We start from the raw sequence: 18,097 nt of genomic DNA on the forward strand, positions 1-18,097 counted from the left end.
ACTTAGCAGCAAAATATTGTCAATGGTAATGGAAATAGTTTATTTTCCGAGTTTCCCAATGGCCTCTGGGACATGATCAAAAAAAAAAAAAATAGTTATAAGAAACAAACCCATAACACAATGAGCTGGGGCGTATTTGGGGCTAATTAGCAGTGTGGCTTGGTCGTTTGGTATTTGACTGTGCAAGATTTGATTAAAAGTGTTCATGTAATCTCATTTAACATTCCTGGACATAAAGGCATGGTCATCATATGCAGAAGAAAGATCCTGTTCCGAGCACCCATGCCTCTAAGGTATGCTTCATGTCTGAAGAAAATAGAAGCTACTAACCGGACTGCCTTTTGTACTCAAGAGTTCCAGGGCCTACCTGCCTCCAAAATAGTGGGAATCCTCCTCAGTACTGGGAGGGGACTGCAGTACACTTGCATAGCACAAACTAAAAACATACATTTGCAAGCCTGGGAGGACACACAGCCTTGCCTGAGCCCAGAGTACAAAAAACGACACACATGCCAAGTGACATCCCTGTGGGTCCAGTAACAGCCATCAGACTAACCAACAACTTGAAACTCAAACAATGTTTTTGTAGAACACCAATGGGCTCAGAGCAGACTGGGTGGAAAAATGAGGAAGTTTCAAAAGAGAGCTAAACGGATCAATTCCGGCTTGCTTGAGAAACAGCCCATCAGTCGATCCGTGGGATTCCTGTCACTAAAATTCAATGGCGTTTTAATTGTGTCATGCATTTTCCTTTCATTAAGTGGCTAGAGCTTTTTGCTGCCTCCACTGCAGTCGGGATGCAGAGGACTATCTAGGAGGTCCTCTTCACCCACTGGAGCTATGAGATCTGGATTTGCTTAAGGCCCTGACACAATTGTGTCACATTCCTCCAAATCCCAATGGGCCCAGAGATGCCTGTACAGGATCAACAGATGGCTCCTTTTGGAGAAACGCTCTACTCTCCTTCTTTATTCCTAAAGTTACTCACTGAATGTTGAATTTGTGACCTCTTGTTAAGGTTCCTTCTAATGGATGTTCCCATCAATCATTACTCATCGATGATATTCTATCTCCAGTGCCAGCTGCCTTTGGAAACTTTTTCACCATCTTTGGGAGGAGTACAGCTCTGCATTAGCTCTGCTCGAACCCTCGATGCACCCTGCACCAGGCATGACAACGGGGCAGTATATATGGAGCCACCATGCGCCTTGACCTCAGTTTCGCCCTTTTTCCTTGTCACTCAGTCACTGAGCGACAACTGGACAGATGATGTGTACATGTTATCCATCAAGAGGGGCTCGTTGGGAGGGCAATGAAGGATCTGTGGGAGGAACATCCATCAGAAAGAACATTATTGACAAGTAAGTAATTAGTTCTTCTAATGTATTCCTCCCTTAGAGAAATTCCTCATTCATGAGGAATTCCCATACAAGTACGTAGACCAGGAGAGGGAGGTAAGTGAGGAGGAAACACCTAGACCAGAAAACTAAGGAGGACTGCTCAACTGAATCGATCATCTTGCTCTGGCAGGGAGTTCAAGCAATGTCTGGCAAATGTGCAATGAGGCCCATGTGAGTGCTTGGCAAATATCCATCACAGTGTATCCCTCTCCCACGTCCACAAGGTAGCGGTGGCAGCAAGTCCTCTGGTTAAATGCACCCTGAGCCCCTCAGGCACATCCTTCCTAAGCCGATCATAGCATAATGAGACGCATAGACCCCCACCAGGACAACGTTCAGGCCCCAGCATTTTCCAACATCATTCTCTGCAACGAGGCAGCCCTGGAAGCCGTTGCCCGCCCATAGATGAGCCCCGCGACGGAACACGTGGCTGGAGTCATAGATGGCCCCTGCAACCTGATATAAGGTAAGCCCTCCTGGGGGCTGTATGCGGATCAACCGCCGACCGAAACATAATACTGCTAAATTCATAATGGCAGCACAGCTGTGATTTGGTGCTTTATCCACTGCCCTTGGAATCAGCCTGATTACCCTGTTTCGTTGTCCTTATATTGAATTTGGAGAGAACCCCTCTCCAAAATGGCTCGTGGTTCCTACAGCACCGGAGTGCATATACCATGCAGCATGAGGCTGCCTTGATTGGCTGCCTGGCCATTTAAGCAGGCAATCAGGGAGCCGTCAGGCGAATGCCACCCCCTCCAAAGGCCCACGCACAAGGCCCCTGTCTGAGCCTGTCGGAGCACGGAGGATCACGACACGGCAGACAGTATTTCACTACGAGTAAGTTCAATCACATACGACAGAGCCCACCCGTCCAATCCCCTTATTCTTATTGTCTAAGAGCTCTCCACACTTACGCAGCAGTCTAGCCCACACAGCACTCAGACGTTAACCGATACAATCATACTCGCTCCTAAGAAACGTCTATCCATAAGCCTACGGCACCCGACAGCTGCTCGCTCCTGCACGTTCACGTTACCTAACTCGCCACTCATATTAATCAACGGCAAGGACAATCCGATGCGACCTACACCCAAACCGTTGATCCACAAACCTTAAGGTGCTCACATAACACCATTGATGCCACAACAAACGGAGAAGCTCACAACCTCGAACTGACATTGCTTATCGAGCTTAACCACAAGCTTACTGATCTCCATGCCTGAGATTGCACATCACATGCAGATGTGCTTGTGCCTCAAACCTTGTTGTGTTCTCAACGTGCTCACTGTCTAATTACTGTATGTCATATTTACATGTGCCTGTGCCCCAAATCTTATAGCGCTTTCAACGTGCTCATTGCCCGATTACTGCACATTATTTTTAGATGTGCTTGTGACTTAATCTTTGCTACGCTTTCAACGCACTCATTGCTCGATTACTGTGTTCCATAGTTACATGTGCCTGTGCCCGAAATCTTATTGCGCTTTCAACGCGCTCATTGCCTAATTATTGTACTCCATATTTACAAGTGCCTGTGTCCCAAATTTTGTTGCGCTTTCAACAAGCTCCATGTCCAATTTCTGCACATTATATTTAGATGTGCTTGTGATTTAATCTTTGCTACGCTTTCAACGCGCTCATTGCCCAATTACTGTATTCCATATTTACATGTGCATGTGCCCCTAATCTTATTGCGCTTTCAACGCCATCTTGGCCAGGGGCCATACCCAAGTTAAGGTACTCTCCTTCTGTGGCAACTCCCACAAGCAAAGTCTAGTACTACCCCCCAGCAGGTAATCCTCAGCAAGCCACTTAACAGGGATTAACGTAAAGCACCATGACATACTCAGGGGGACCTCACGATTGCCTCCGTGACCTAACTTGCAAATCAACAAACCCTATGCAAATGGCACTTGTGCTTCCCCATTCTAGAGACATCCCTCCCTCCCACCTTCTTCCGAAGACACGCCCCTTCCCTTGTCCTGCTGTCCTACAAACCGCACCCATGAACATCACCAAACAGAACACACTAGACCCTACAGAACCGATAAATGAATGCCCAACTCCAATGCCAACTCCAAGCCCCCTCAACCACAGGAACAAACGCCTAGCCTCCCGCCTCATCCAAACTATGAAAGGTACAGCAAAAAAGAATAAGTCAGGAAAGCCCACAACGAACCCGATGAACAATGCGCAAACATCCTTGTTATCTACCATTAAGGGCTCCATTGCCAACACTAGATCCATCCTGGCACACGCACTTGACATTGCCGACCTCATCACCACCCATTACCTTGACTTCCTGGCAATCACAGAAACTTGGCTTTATACAGCAGCAGGTGCCATCCTCTTCATAGCCATCCCCGAAGGATACACTATCCTTAGGAAAGATAGAATAGGATCCAAAGGAGGAAGAGTGGCGCTCATTGCCAAGAACAACCTTCAGCTTAGAGCATTCAACAACCAAACCTTCCCATCAGGGGAATTGATCTCGTTCAACTTTCAGCCACATCTACCCTCACCATCCACCTTATCTACAGACCACCCGGCCCGCTGACATTCTTTGAGGAAGATATAGCGACCCTTCTTACCACTAACACCAAACATATATCAAAAATGATCATCATGGGAGACATCAATATAGGCTTAAATGACCTTTCCGACCCCCAGGCTACCTCCATCGCCAACACCATAGAAGCACAAGGCTTTGCCTTCAGAATCACGAGCCCCACACATGACAAAGGACATACTCTAGATTGGTTAGCTGACCTGAATTGTCACATCAACATCCTAGCCAACACATCCGGCCCATGTTCAGACCACATCACACAATTTAATATCAGTTTTGCATCCAAGCCCAACATCCTACCGCAACTTACCCCAGCGGCGCACGCAAGAAGCCACAAGAACATCACCCCTGACAACATGCTTCCCTTACTACTTCCAATCATTACCCACGCAAACACTACCTCTATCCACATCACCAACGCTCTATAACCAAATAACCTATAACGCTCTGGTAACGCTCTATAACCGAATCTTACAAGAGGCCATCGACAAAGCGGCCCCCCTAGGCCCTTGCAAATCAAAACCCATTGCCCACACCAACTCCTGGTTTACGGACAATCAAAAAGGACCTTCCGACGGCCAAAACAACAGCAGAGAGCAACTGAAAAAAAAAACGTGCTTGAAAACAAATGTCTGTTCAATTCCCTAGCTACTGAATACAAGGATGTCACCATCTCCTTGAAGGGTAACACTTACAACAATAGAATTGAGAATGCCAATTCAGACACCAAAGAACTCTTCACCATACCACGGGAGCTCGAATCACCTGCCCCCACCCCAGACCACTGCATCAAGGATCTCCCCAAGTGCACTAACATCCAAAAGGCCTTATCTGACAAAGTAGCCTCACTCCACAAAAAAATCAAAGGCAAATCATCCTAAACTTGCCCCCCATCAACCTGCCACGCGCCCTGCCCACGTCCTACAACAATCCTATCCCTAGATTTCAATTCACACCGATCTCCACCGCTGAAACTCTAAAAATCATCAAGGGATTAAAGCCATCCAGATGCCAAGGTGACATCTGACCGGCAACCCTCATCAAAGATTGCGCTGATAAACTTGCTCCGTTTATCACAACCCTGATCAACAACTCCTTCAGCTCTAACAAGATACTGGAAAACTTGAAAGAAGCATGGGTGCTCCACTTACTGAAAAAAACCTACCTTAGACCCCCAACATCCCAACTAATTACCAACCAATTGCTACTGTGCGATTTCTCTTGAAAATTTGTATTTGTATTTGTATTTTTTGATTTATAAAGCGCCTTACACCAAAGTGCTGTACAGTGGAACAACTTAATACATAAAACAACCAATATAACGGTGGAAGCAATTATAATATGAATCAATCCACAAAACAGTTAGAAGAGAAATTAACTCAAGGGGATAGGGAGAAAAGGGCAGTGGGACTGGGTAGGGGGTGAGGGGTGGAGGTTAGTAGGAGGAGGGAAGGGGAAAGGTGAGAGAGGGGAGGCAGGAGAGGGGAGGGAGATAGGGAAGGGATGCAGAAGGGGGAAGGGGGAAAATTCTCGATAGAGTCGCGTACCTACAAATTCAGAAATACTTGGAAACCTATAACCTCTTGGCCTCCGCCAATCAGGCTTCCGCTCGGGTCATGGGACTGAAACTGCCCTCCTGGACCTCAAAATCCAAATGGACCAAATCAAAGATAAAGGCGACCTGGCAATTCTCCTAGTCCTGTCCGCTGCATTCGATTTAGTCAACAACAATATCCTCTGCCTACACTGCATCCCATTTCTCAACCAGTGCTATAAAATGGATCATATCCTTCCTGGCAGACCGCACCACAAGAATCCTCTCCTCCACTGCAGCAGCACAAACTGTCCCAGTTACGTGGGGAGTCCCACAAGATTCTTGTGTCCCCCCCACTCTTTACAATGTGTTCACCAAGCCTCTTTTTGACCTCCTCGACAATTTGGGTGTCACATATTTCAACTATGCAGACGACATCCAAATACTTTTGACCATCTCAGGAAACGTCGAAACTGACACCAAACCTCTGACCAATATCTACCTTACGATCCAATCTTGGATGGCAAAACATGAGCTTTGTTTGAACGATGAAAAAAAACGTAAATTCTCATCATTGGCAACCCCCCCAGATTAAACCCGCTACCACAATCCTACAAATCCTTTAACCCTTTAAGTGCCAAGGGCGAGGTATCTCGTCCTTGACAGTGCACACGCAGTGCCAAGGACGAGATAGCTCGTCCTTTTCGGCACCTTGTTTTGAGCGATCCCTGCAAATCCAAGTGGTCCATACCCATATACCCTGAAGCTCTGCTTTTCGACTGCTCAGCATGCATCCTAACTGTTTGAACACCACCCCATCCGTGCCCCCTTGTGACTGTCTTTTTTTAATATAATGATTTTGTAGCTTGGTGCAAAGCAGGGATCGCTCAAAACTGTAATCCAACCCCCGGGCTATGTGAGGGGGAGGTCCCCCCTCACTGCCAGGGGGCTGGATTACCTTCAGTTTCACATCGGCGTGAAACTGAAAGTAAATTCCCTGCAGCTGCCATTTTCGGCTGCTGCGGGGAAGAGAGAAGGTAAGAGACCTTCTTTGTCCGCCTCGATCTCCGGCTGTATTTCAAGCCGGAGATCGAGGCGGGTATCGTTGGAAAGGTGAGATTCTCCCCTTTCCAACGATACCCATTGTGTGGCATTGCTGCCCGCGGATCGGGCGCAGGGCGCGCGATCCTTGGGCAGCAATGCCACCGGATCAATACAGATCCGTTTGTGACGCACGGGGAGGAGGGGGCTGCTAACTAGGTAAGCGCCCCCCTCCCCCGTGGCCCCAAGGCATGGGGCCACAGCGGCAGAGACCCCTGGGGGCAGATAATCACTGACCCCAGGGGTGAAATAAAAAAAAATAAAAAAAAAAATCGAGGAATGGAGGGAGGTGGGAGGGGTTTTGGGGCCCTGGGGCCCACTGGACCACCAGGGATGGAACAAAAGTGGTGTCCCTGGAAAGGGGACTTTCTCCCCTTTCCAAGGACACCACATATGAGGCATTGCTGCCCGCGGATCGGGCGCAGGGTGCACGATCCGCGGGCAGCAATGCCAGTGGATCAATGAAGATCCATTTGTGACGCAGGGGGAGGGGGGCTGCTTACTAGGTAAGCGCCCCCCCTCCCCCGTGGCCCCAAGGCATGGGGCCACAGCGGCAGAGACCCCTGGGGGCAGATGATCACTGCCCCCAGGGGTGAATACGGGTGGGGAGGGAAGAAAAAAAAATCAGAGGGAAGGGGGAGGCGGGAGGGGGTTTGGGGCCCTGGGGCCCACTAGACCACCAGGGATTTTGTAAAAAATGGTGTCCTTGGAAAGGGGGCGTTCCCCCCTTTCCAAGGACACCACATATATGAGGCATTGCTGGTCACGGATCGGCGCAGAGCGCTGGATCCGTGAACAGCAACCCACTACACCACCATGGATCCGTTTGTGAGGGGGGGAGGGGGCTGCCTCAAGTAAGCAACCCTCTCCCCCCTCCCGGCCCCCAAAGCATGGGGGCACATGCACGAGAACCCTGGGGCAGATGGCTGACCATCTGCCCCAGGGGAATGAAAAAAAAAAATTGAAAGTATGTGGAAAGGGGGTGGGGGGCCACTAGCCACCATGGATTTTTTATTGAATGAAAGGGGGGGGGTGCCCCCCCCAACCGAAGCAGAAAGGGACACCCCTTGTAACCCTCCCTGGGGGCAGATATCTGCTCCTAGGAAGGGGCATCTGACCCCAGGGAGGGATGCATGAGGTGGGCCCCCCCCCTATCTGCCCCCAGGGTGGGTTGCATGAGGTGGGGCCCTCCATTTGGGGTGGGGGGGTTGAGGGCCACCTCCCGTTGCGGTACATCATTCGCTGCCAGTTTAGGGTGGCCCTCAGCCCCCCCTAAAAAGCAGCCTGTGAATTTGCATTTTGTTTTTTGTTTACCCTACTTTGCTTGGTGCAGATGGCCACATTATCTGCCCCCAGGGTGCCCAAACCCTACTGCCCCATCTATTGGGGGTCCTGCCCCACCTTTTGGGGTGGCCCACTCCCCCCTCACCCCAAATGGAGGTGGGGTGTACCTCACGCAGCCGTTTGGCGGAGGCCCAGGGAGGCCTGCATGAGGTGTGTCCCCCAGCCTTTGGGGGGGGGCACCCAAAAGGTGGGGCAGGTCCCCCAATAGATGGGGCAGTAGGGTGTGGGCACCCTCGGGGCAGATAGCCACACTAATGTGCCCATCTGCACCAAGCGAAGTTGGGTAAACAAAAAAAAATATACAAAATCACAGGCTGCTTTTTAGGGGTGGCTGAGGGCCACCCTAAATTGGCAGTGCATGATGTACTGCAACGGGGGGTGGCCCTCAACCCCCCCCCCACCCCAAATGGAGGGCCCCACCTCATGCAACCCACCCTGGGGGCAGATAGAGGGGGCCCCACCTCATGCATCCCTCCCTGGGGTCAGATGCCCCTTCCTAGGAGCAGATATCTGCCCCCAGGGAGGCCTGCATGAGGTGTGTCCCCCAGCCATTGGGGGTGGGGGGGCACCCCAAAAGGTGGGGCAGGACCCCCAATAGATGGGGCAGTAAGGTTTGGGCACTCCGGCGCCAGATTGGCACACCAATGTGCCCCTGTGCACAAAGGGGAGTTGGGTTACCAAAGGAAAAAAGTGAAATTGTTGGAAGGTTTTTTAGGGGGGGGCGGTGGGGCACCAAAGGGTTGGGAAAGTTTCTAAAGGAATGGGGTGTTAACCCCCCCTGCCCACAATGGAGTGGGTGCCATGTCATGCAGCCCTCCCTGGGACCAGATATCTGCTCCTAGGAATGGACGCCTGAGCCCAGGGAGGAGTGCAGGACAGCCTCCCCCCTTATCTGCCCTTTGGGAGGGCTACATGAGATGGGCCGCCCCTCAAATTGGGGTGGTGGTGGAGAGGTGCAAACCCCTTCACGTTAGAAAATTCCACAGCGGTGTAGGAGGCCCCTCCGCCCCCACAAAAGGGCAGCCTGCCATTTTGAATTGGGTTCTTCGTTTACTATACCTGCCTTGGCGTAGAGGGGCACATTGGTGTGCCAGTCTGGCGCCGGGGTGCCCAAAACGTACAGGCCAATGCAACAGGGGGGGCCAATATGGGTGGTCTGGTATTTGGGTGGGCTGACACAGATAATATATGTTTTGTTATTCCCTTTACAGGTCTTGAGCAGTTCAAGCTTCTCCCTTGTTATGTACGTATGAAACTTTGCTTATTCCAACATTTTATAGTGGGTGGAGGGCACATTGCTATTGGGATGGGGGTGAACAGGGCCTGTAGTGTTCTGTTGTGAAGGAAGTGGGTGCTCTGGGGAGGTATTGGGGTGGCCAGGAACACACTTGCCCGGGTTGCGGACAAAACGCCCCCCAGTGCAGCTGAACAGTGCTGTTTCCCTGGGAGGGAAGTTTGCCACTTAGCCATCTGTGCAATGTTTTTTTTGTGTGCTGGGGGTTGCCATACACCCATTGGTCTTATGCCAGTTTGCTATCACTGTGCAGTCCAGCCTTCTGTGGAGGTAGATGACTGAGAAGTTTTATGTATGTGGTGGAAGGAGCTGAAAAATGTACAGACATATGCCAGACAGTTTGGATGTGTTATTGGTAGGCAAAGCACTGAATGTAATTCTTTTATGTTTCTGTTGCAGTTGCGGCTACTGAAAAGCTTATCCTGACTTATGTAAGTACCACATATATTACTTGGTAATGTGCGGGTGGAGGGTTACTGTGGTGGGAGAAACTGTGGCTGCAGTGTCAGTGGTATGGGTGAGAAAGGGTAGTAGGGCGGTTCGGGGGCCAGTGATGGGAGTGCCTTGCATTGAGGAAGGTGGCTGCTTTGCAGAAGGAAAAATTGGCCGACATAAGTAGCAGCTCCTTTTCAAAAATGTTGCCGGTAGTAATGCAGATGGTCATTTTGTTCTGAGCATGGTACGCGTACTTGATACAGAGAACACTACTTTTACTGCAACGATCACCATTTCTGTGGTCCTTTTCCAGCAGTCGTCCCAGTGAGCCCCGCCAGGCTCCCCATCCTTTTGCAGGGGGAAAAGCTGTAACGCAGGGTAGCTAGAGGGGCAGGAGGTGAAGTCATTGGCCTTGGGCGTCCATCTCCCAGATGGATATTTTGTCCCTCAAAAGCAGCAGTGGGTGCAGGGTGCCCCGGCACGGTCCCCATCCCGTCCTAGAGGGGAAAGCTGCAGTGCTGGCCAGGCAGAGATGTAGGGTGGTGGTGGTTGATGTGTGTGACCTTGGCTGCCTCTCTGCCTTGGTAGTCGAATGGCCCCAAGTTCACCAGTACTTTAGGAGCTGCGCCCCAATTTCTCACAATCAAAGTGTCCAAATTTGCATGCATGTATAATGAATGGCGCACATTCTGTCAGAGTAACTATATTCGGAGAGGTTACAAAGCACCCTTGCTGCACAGGTTATATCCTCTGTCAGACTAGTCACCCTGCCAAAGTGTAATGGTGTAGCATGTGTAAGTCACCTTACCACCGTGCAGTGCAGGCGGTGGGCCACAGGAGCAGACAACCTTTACTGATTACAATTGCCCCAGCACAACTGTGTTATTGGCACAAGGTGACATACTGTCTTCTTCACCTCTTTCCCACCTCCTTCCCCTAAAACACAAGTGCCAATTACGTAATGACCTACTGTAAATTCACATGAGAGGTGCATGTCCGAATGGGTGAAGTGTGTGTCTGGGATTGTTACAAGAGCCATGTGTTCACGCAATCATTCAGCTAGTTGGTAAACTGTATGTATAGGCATATTCATGGGGGTTCACTTGTTTCCATATCATAGTGACGATGAGGGTTGTGTAGATAATTGCCTACTCTTTCACCCAAAGGGCTGCACGATTTTCCGAGGGCCAACCACATCTGGCTCCCAAAGGGATGCCCTCCTGGTGCATTGGTTTGGGGTTAGGGGAAGTGCTTTCACCAGCTTAGAGGAGCCATCAGCGATGTCCATGCAAAAGGAGATGCAACCCCCCCACCCTACAGTGGTGCACCTGGGAGGAAAAGATTTAGCGTCTGTGGGAGGGGAAGGGATATATGAGCTGCTAATGGAGGAACTGGAATGGATAGCACAGATGTTTCCAAACAGTGATGGTTTGGTGCCAGATTTCCGGGATTTATTTATTTATTTATTTTCTGCAGGATGCCATATGCCCACTTGTCTTATTTCCATTTCCAATCCGTGTGCAGTCTAGCCTTCCGTAGTGGTAGATGACTGAGAAGTGTCATGGAACTGGTGGAAGGAAGTGAAAAATGTACAGATAGTTGCCAGACAGTTTGGATGTGTAATTGGTAGGCAAAGCATTGATTTTAATTCTTTTATGTTTCCTTTGCAGTTGCGGCTACTGAAAAGCTATTGCTGACTTATGTAAGTACAACATTTATTACTTGGTAATGTGGGGGTGGAGGGTTACTGCGGTGGAAGGAATTGTGGCTGCATTGTCAGTGATAAAGCTGGGAAAGGGTAGTGGGGAGGGTCGGGGGCCAGTGATGGGTGTGCCTTGCATTGAGTAAGGCAGCTGCTTTGCAGAAGGAAAGGTTTGGCCGACATAAGTAGCAGCAAATTTAAAAAAAAATTTTTTCCAGTAGTTATATAGATGCTCATTTTTTCTGAGCATGCTATGCACACTTGTTACAGAGCTCATTCCTTTCACTGCAAAGTTCACCATTTCTGTGGTCCAATTCCAGCAGTGGTCCCAGTGTGCCCTGTCAGGGTCCCCATCCTTTTGCAGGGGGAAAAACTGTAACGGGTAGCTAGAGAGGGGGGTGTCATTGGCCTTGGGCGTCCGTATCCCCAGGTGGATATTTTCTCCTCCATATTCAGCAGTGGGTGCAGGGTGCCCTGGCAGGGTCCAATCCCTTCCAGGAGAGGAAAGCTGTAGTGCTGACCAGGAAGCTATGTAGGGTAGTGGTGGGTGATGGGTGTGACCTTGGCCACCTCCCTTCCTTGGTAGTGAAGTGCCCCCAAGTTCACTAGTGGTCCTGGAGCTATGGCCGAAACACTCACATTGAAAGTGTCTGAAGGTGCACCCATTTGTGGTAAATGTGGCACATTCTGTCAGGGTACCTATATTCAGAGAGCGTACAAAGCACACTTCCTGTGGACTTCATATCCTCTGTGAGACTAGTCACCCTGCCAAATTGTAACGATGTAGCATGTGCAAGTCACCTTACCACCGTGCTGGGCAGGCGGTGGGCCACAGGAGCAGACAACTTTTACTGAATACAATTGCGCCAGCACAACTGTGTTATTGGCACAAGGTGACATACTATCTTCTTCACCTCCTTCCCCTGAAAATAATGTGGCAATTATGTGTCGACCTACTGTTATCTCAAATGAGAGGTGGTTTCCGAATGGGTGAAGTGTGTGTCTGGGATTGTTACAAGAGTCATGTATTGGCGCAATTGTTGTGTAATTTGGTAAAATGTATGTGTAGCCACAATCATGGGGGTTTTCCTGTTTCCATTTCCTAGTGAGGATGAGGGTTGTGTGGATTTTCGGCCACTCTTATATCCAAAGGGCTGCACGACTTTTCCGAGGGCCACCTACATCTGGGTCTGGAAGGGATGGCCTTGCAGTGCATTGGTTTCGGGTGGGGGGGATGCGCCTTCACCAGCTCCGAGGAGCCATCACTGCTGCCCAAGCAAAAGGAAAGCCCCCCCCCCCTCTGACCTTGTAGTGGTTCACCTGGGAGGAAATGATTTTGCGTCTGTGGGACGGAAGAGAGTACGGGAGCAGCTCATGGCAGACCTTGAATGGATTGCACAGAGGTTTCCAAACACTGTGGTGGCCTGGTCCCAGATGATTCCCAGGATGGATTGGAGAACTCAAGGGAATAGAAGGGCCATCAACCGCTCGGTGTGGAAACTGAATGGCGAGTTCACTAGACTGACAGAGGGCAACACCAGAATACGGACCATTCACCATGGCAATATCAAAGGTGCTGTGATGTTTCACAGAGATGGGGTGCACCTTTCCAAAACAGGCATGGAGCTGTTCATTGGAAACATAATGGATTTTGCCCAGACGCTATTTTAGGGGGGGTTTGCCCAGTGACTGATGGACGCACTGGAAGATGTGAAAAGTGAATAGAAATGGTAGTAAGTATGTTGGCAGTGAGACTTCCACTTTCTAGCAATTGTTTGCATTCATGGCATGTCAAAGCATTCAGTATGTTTCTGCTACTTATTTCTTAGGTACCCATCACTACTTGCTTCAGCCTACATCAATTTGCTTGGCCTTGCAATAATTTTGTCCTTGTGAGCTTTCCCCTTACAATAGACACCCCTATATGAATGAGCAGGTGTTTTTGTCAAAAGTGTGCCAGCAGTTGCCCGGAAGGGCCAGCCGTGTACTTTATTTATCTTCCCTTTCTGCTTCAACTCACCCAATCACTAATACGTTGCATGGTTCCTTCTCACCTCGATTTCCCATCCACAAGCATCCCATGGAGGAGGGCATGGTGCAAAGCATGTTGGCTGTTTCTGAATAGGTAGTGTGGCTGAAATCCTCGTCCCCACGCTTGTATTTCTGTACAGTTTAGCGGAATAGTACATTGTCCATAGATTTTTTGTTCTCTTTCTTTTAGGTGCAGGTGTGTTGTAGCTGTCTACCCACTTGTAGGAAAGCAGTCAGCTGGTCCTTAGCATTTCACTTGAGTGTTTGCAAAGTACTACTCCGTTTATTGTAGCGTGCAGGGAGTACGTCATATTGCAGAGGGCTGCTACAGTTTGTGAGCAAAGTCTGGACCTTTTGGTGTACTTGTGTGGAGTAGGTTTGTGGCACTGAATACCACTTACTGTGCTACGTTCCATACTTTCAGAAGCACACATACTTCTTGTTTCAGTCTTCATCTGGTCTTTGGGCAGTGAAGGGTTCCATAGCGAAAGTACTCATGGCTTCTCGGCGATCAATGTCTGGTGCGGAGGCATTAGCTGCAGTGATGGAGTCTGGCTCAGAGCAAGGCACAGATGTGTACATGCATTCTGAAACAGATAGTGCTTCTGAGGGGCACGAGGGAAGTGATTGGGGAAGTGAGATGGCCATTGACGAAAGTCCCTCCTCCCACTCATCATCGTCATCATCTGATGATGAAGAGGAAGGAAGCGTGCGTCCACCTTTTCGCACATTTCCCACACGCAGGGGACCTGTAAGGGGAGGGGACGTGCAAGACGGCCACGCAATGTGGCAGTTCCTGACATGACTCAAGAGTCGCTCTGGGTGCCTCCAGCAATGGCTCAGCCTGTTGTGCCCCCTTTCACTGGTATATCAGGGTGCACAGTGAATACAGAAGGGTTTCAGCCTATTGATTTTTTCAACCTTTTTGTTGATGATGGGTTCATTGCAGATGTGGTTCAGCAAACCAATTTATACGCTGCACAGTTCATGAGGTCTAGGGGTCCCACTCTGAAACCCCACTCCAGAGCACAACCATGGGTACCCACAAACGATGTTGAAATGAGACAGTTTTGGGGTCTCATTTTGCTCATGGGAATTGGACACAAGCCGTCCGTCGCAATATACTGGTCAACTGTAGCACCATTTTATTGCCCGTTTTTTTCAGATACAATGAGCAGAAATCGCTTTCAAGCACTGCACCGTATGTTGCACTTCAATGACAACTCGGCAGCATTACCCAAAACGGACCCAAACTTTGATAGGCTGTTCAAACTTAAGCCATTTCTGGACCACTTCACTCACCGATTTGCAGAGGTGTATGTTCCTAGCCAGAACATATCCATTGATGAATCGTTGGTGTTGTTCAAAGGTCGCCTTGTATTCAGGCAATACATTCCTAGCAAGAGATCACGATATGGGATTAAAATGTACATGTTGTGTGAAAGTACCACTGGGTATGTCAGCAGCATGAGAGTCTACACCGGTAAAGACTCTACCCTAAACCCTCCGGGCTGCCCAGCCCATTTAGGGACAAGTGAGAAGATTGTTTGGGATCTTCTCACACCATGGCTCCACAAGGGACATCATTTGTATGTAGACAATTTCTACACCGGAATTCCACTGTTCAAGGAATTGTTCAATGTGGGCACACTGGCATGCGGTACAATCCGCAGTAACCGCAAAGGCTTCCCCAGACAACTTGTGTGTAAGAAGTTCGCCAAGGGACAATGTATGGCATTGCGGCAGGATGAATTGTTAGCAGTGAAATTCTGCGACAAAAGGGATGTGTACATGCTAAGTACTATTCATGATGAAAGTATTTCAGCTGTCCCTCTGCGCAGGCAGACTCAGCAAGTGTTGAAGCCAAATTGCATTCTGGATTACAACAAGTACATGGGTGGAGTAGACAAAAATGACCAAGTGCTTGAGTCAAACCACGCTGAACGCAAGTTGTGTTTCTGGTACAAAAAGTTAGCCACACACATTGTGCATATGGCAACGTACAATGCTTATGTGGTGTACCGTGCAGCTACTCCAGAAAACAAGCTCTCCTTTTTGGATTTTGAATTAGAAATTGTTCAATCACTGGCTAATGTTCATGTACAAATTCCCTCCTTTCCAGAGGTCGAAGATGTGGCCAGATTGCAAGAGCGACACTTTGGTGATTATGTTCCTCCCACTGCCACGAAGGCACAACCGTACCGAAAATGTAAGGTGTGTACAAAACAAGGAAAGAGGAAGGATACTCGGGTGTACTGTCCCCAATGCCCTTCCCAGCCCTTCCCTCTGCTTTCAGCCTTGTTTCCTTTTGTATCATACAAAGGAAAATTATTGGGAGATCGACTGATTTCCGAAAATGCCCATCATTCTTCGAAAGGGACCCTTAGCCACTGAAATCGTGCATGTCTTGTAAAGGAATGGCACTCTTGCACCCTGCCCTGGAGGTGTACCTTCAATGAAAATGCAACAGGATGTCAACTCACTTCACTTGATTTAGCGTGCATTCACGAGCATCACTAGTCCTGCTTCCTCCACTTGAGGCCTGCCTTGGAAAGGCAACCACCGTAGCTTTCCCTTGAGGCATGCCAAGAAAATGTACATCAGTCTAGATCCCTCAGCTCAAAGCGTGACTTGCAAAGGGACGCTAATCAGGCTCCTTCCATTTGAGGCGTGCCTACGAAATAGTAATCATTATGAGTGCCTGTACTTGAGTTGTGCCATGCGGGTCTTTCCCCTTTGGCGTGCTTTGGCAAGCAATGCTAGTCCTGCTCCCTCCACTTGAGGCCTGCCTGGGAAAGAGACATCACCCCCGGTACCTTTCACTTCAGGTATGCCTCATAAGGAAAAGGCAGTCTAGCTCCCTCTGCGCGTGGTGTGCCTTGCAAAGTAACGCAATGCTTGTTTCTTCCAAAGCAGGCGCATCTTGGAAAGGAATGCCACTCTAGCTCCCTCCACTTGAGGTGTGCCTTGGAGTAGGTGGGGACAGCACTCTGCTTTACTCCCCTTTGGCGTGCTTTGGCAAGCAATGCTAGTCCTGCCCCCTCCACTTGAGGCCTGCCTGGGAAAGAGACATCACCCCCGGTACCTTTCACTTCAGGTCTGCCTCATAAGGAAAAGGCAGTCTAGCTCCCTCTGCGCGTGGTGTGCCTTGCAAAGTAACGCAATGCTTGTTTCTTCCAAAGCAGGCGCATCTTGAAAAGGAATGCCACACTACCGCCTCTAGTTGAGGCGGGCCATGGAGAAGTAGGGTGGAGCACTCTGGGTCACTCCCCTATGGGAGTGCAGCTTGCTCCTGTTCGGGATTGCCTTAAAAAAAAAACGTCTGGAAAACCCCATCCGCTTCCGGCGTACTTTGGACAGGAACCCAAATCTGGCTCCTTCCACCTAAGGTTTGGCAAGCAAAGAAAGGCCAGTCCTGCTCCCTCTACTCAAGCCGTGCGTTGTGGAAGACCAGAACACCATTCAGGTTCCCTCCACTCAAGGGGTGTCTTTTCAAAATAATACACGCCACTTTGGCTCCCTCCCTTGAGGTCTAAGTGTCATGAAAGTGGTACTTGGACACCAACCATATGGCAGCGGTGTCTTGCGTACCTCGTAAGATCCTGCCTTGTTTATTGTTTTACTGCGAGTAATGTTATGTGTGGTGTAAGTGACACGTCTTCTGTAGGAATGAATTGGATATGATTGGTGTGTGAATTAGGTAAAGATACAAAGAACATGCAGATGCAATTTCTGTGAATGGACTTTTCCAGCACTGCCGAAATGATTGTCATGTTGCAGGATGGCTGTTTTGTGTGGGTACGGTGGAACATAAGAATGTTTGCCCATAGTTGCTATGGGCATACTCAAAGCTGGTGTGGAAGATAGCGCTGTAGGGCAGGGTAGCGAAGTCAGCCAGTATGCACTTGCTATCACTGTCCACATGTGATTGCCGGCACAAAGTTTGCATGCAGACACAGTTGCTATGAAATTGATGCCAAATGATAGTTAAGATATTGCTAGAGACACAGTTGCATTGTACACACATGTCCATGTGGTATAAGTGTGTAGATATGCTCATGTGTAGATACACTTGCTCTGGTGCTAGTGATTTGGTAGAAGTGCAACTGCTGAAATGGATGCCAACTGACTGCAGACACGAAAGGGATACGAATGGCCAGTGATCCGGTGGGTGCCTTGTCGTGGCATCAATGCTCACAAGGACAAACCTTCTTGTGCAACACAAGGAGGTTTGTCCTTGTGTTAAATCCCACCTTGCGTGTCTAACTGCATTGTCTCTGGTATGTATGGGAAGTGTGAGGAAAGGTGCATGTGAAATGGCTTACTACCAGTACTTTACTGTTTCCTAAGTGCACTACAGCGAAGTTACTATACAAAAGATGTACCCATTGTCACTCATGTACCACACCTGCACACAAGAGGTCAGCCTCTCATTGGGACACGTGTGGCGATGCGGGAAGGTAGGCCACGTGTTGTTGGCGGTGTGTTTCGGTGAGTGGCCAGAGGGAAATGTCTGAGAATCGTCTTCATTTCCGGCCAATTTCAGAGACATTTCCCTTTGTCCACTCACCGAAACACGTCGCCAACAGCAGATGTCATACCTTCTTGTGTTCCCACAGGTGTCCCGACGAAAAAGGTACCTCGCATGTGTGGGTGCACCTACCGGGGGCGCAAAAGGAAAAGG

At 49.4% G+C, this 18,097-nt stretch overlaps 1 protein-coding gene across 5 annotated transcripts in view; it reads right to left on the reverse strand.

Moving 5' to 3' along the window:
- VPS13A (vacuolar protein sorting 13 homolog A) overlaps positions 1–18,097 on the reverse strand; it is a 2,994,934-nt gene that overhangs the window by 289,475 nt on the left and 2,687,362 nt on the right. The gene's annotated exons all lie outside the window — the stretch shown is intronic.

The sequence above is a fragment of the Ambystoma mexicanum genome, chromosome 6p, assembly GCF_040938575.1.
Source record: "Ambystoma mexicanum isolate Mex_15411 chromosome 6p, UKY_AmexF1_1, whole genome shotgun sequence".
NCBI classification, from domain to species: Eukaryota; Metazoa; Chordata; class Amphibia; order Caudata; family Ambystomatidae; genus Ambystoma; species Ambystoma mexicanum.